Source organism: Mizuhopecten yessoensis, unplaced genomic scaffold, assembly GCF_002113885.1.
Source record: "Mizuhopecten yessoensis strain PY_sf001 unplaced genomic scaffold, ASM211388v2 scaffold733, whole genome shotgun sequence".
Lineage (NCBI taxonomy): Eukaryota > Metazoa > Mollusca > Bivalvia > Pectinida > Pectinidae > Mizuhopecten > Mizuhopecten yessoensis.
In genome coordinates this window covers 39656-41918 of record NW_018403694.1, presented here as the reverse complement: position 1 = coordinate 41918, position 2263 = coordinate 39656, and the positions used below count along the sequence as shown (strand labels likewise).

Sequence of the window (2263 nt, the reverse complement as noted above, 5' to 3'; positions counted from 1 at the left end):
AACCCCTAGGGACCTAGTTTCTTAGTCACAGCTTGGAAACAGTTGAGATCCCCACCATATAACCATATATACAATTGCTGAGTATAAAGAGAAGAATGCACAGTTGCTTCCAGGATGGCCCTTGGGTCTGCCCCACCCTGGAGGCATAGTCCATGGGTCATAACTTTGAAACAGTTGAGATCCCCTCCCCAAAACTATATATACAAATGCTGGGCATAAAGAGACGAATGCAGTCATGATATTAGAATAGACCCTGGGGTCTGACCGAACCCCTAGGGACCTAGTTTCTTAGTCACAGCTTGGAAACAGTTTAGATCCCCACCCAAAGACCTTATATCCAATTGCTGAGTATAAAGAAATGAATGCACATATGCTTCCAGGATGGCTTTGGGGTCTGCCCCACCCTTGGAGACTTAACCCCTGGGTCATAACTTCAAAATGGTTAAGATCCCTACCCCGAAACCATACATAAAATTGCTGGGCATGAAAAATTTAATACAGATGTGCTACAAGGATTGGCCTTGGGGTCTGGCATATTCCCTTGGATCTCATTTGGAGAATATTTTGCCATGATTGCTTAGATATCCAGGTGAGCGATACAGGCCCTCTGGGCCTCTTGTAACCAATATCATTCCAGACATATATGTCCAACATACCAAGTATCATCATAACCAAATATCATTCCAGACATATATGTCTCCCAAGTATCATTATAACCAAATATCATTCCAGACATATGTCTTCCAAGTATCATTATAACCAAATATCATTCCAGACATATATGTCTCCCAAGTATCATTTTAACCAAATATCATTCCAGACATATGTCTCCCAAGTATCATTATAACCAGATATCATTCCAGACATATGTCTCCCAAGTATCATTATAACCAGATATCATTCCAGACATATGTCTCCCAAGTATCATTATAACCAGATATCATTCCAGACATATATGTCTCCCAAGTATCATTATAACCAAATATCATTCCAGACATATGTCTCCCAAGTATCATTATAACCAGATATCATTCCAGACATATGTCTCCCAAGTATCATTATAACCAGATATCATTCCAGACATATGTCTCCCAAGTATCATTATAACCAGATATCATTCCAGACATATGTCTCCCAAGTATCATTATAACCAGATATCATTCCAGACATATGTCTCCCAAGTATCATTATAACCAGATATCATTCCAGACATATGTCTCCCAAGTATCATTATAACCAGATATCATTCCAGACATATGTCTCCCAAGTATCATTATAACCAGATATCATTCCAGACATATGTCTCCCAAGTATCATTATAACCAGATATCATTCCAGACATATGTCTCCCAAGTATCATTATAACCAGATATCATTCCAGCCATATATGTCTCCCAAGTATCATTATAACCAGATATCATTCCAGACATATGTCCCCCAAGTATCATTATAACCAGATATCATTCCAGCCATATATGTCTCCCAAGTATCATTATAACCAGATATCATTCCAGCCATATATGTCTCTCAAGTATCATCATAACCAAATATCATTCCAGACATATATGTCCAACATACCAAGTATCAGTATCTGGATGAACGCCAACATGCTTAAGCTTAATTAGGAAAAGACGGAACTAATCGTCTTTTCCCCAAAGTGTCAGCAAAGAATGGCTCTCCATCTCAAGGTCGGTGCCAGAACTATTGAGACTGTTCCAGCTGTTAAAAACCTAGTGGTATACTTCGATAGTTCACTGAACATGGAGAAACAAGTGAACGTTATTGCCAAATCCTGTTACTACCAGATCAGGAACATCGGCTGTATTCGGCAGTTTTTAACTGCAGATGCATGCAAGATTTTGGTGCATTCACTTGTTACCTCTCGGTTGGATTATGGTAACGCCCTGCTCTGTGGTATATCTGACAAACTAACTAGTCGTCTGCAGAGGGTTCAGAACACTGCAGCACGGCTAGTTACTCGTACTCGAAAGAGAGAGCACAACACACCTGTGCTCTATTCGTTGCACTGGTTACCTGTACAATACAGGTTGCAGTACAAATTTCTGGTGTACACATACAAGGCACTGAATGGAACAGCTCCTCAGTACATACAGGAGCTTGTTACCCTGTATCAGCCGTCACGATCACTGCGGTAGGAGTCAGAATCTTTGTTGTGTGTCCCAAAATCTCGTACTGTGACCTACGGAAACAGATGCTTTGGGAGGGTTTCGGCTACGTTGTGGAATAGCTTACCATCTGCTAT

The 2263-nt window shown here is 40.4% G+C and overlaps 1 protein-coding gene across 1 annotated transcript in view; it reads left to right on the top strand.

Moving 5' to 3' along the window:
• Nucleotides 1-2263, top strand: part of LOC110452219 (dynein beta chain, ciliary-like) — a 100522-nt gene that overhangs the window by 91169 nt on the left and 7090 nt on the right. The window lies entirely within an intron of this gene.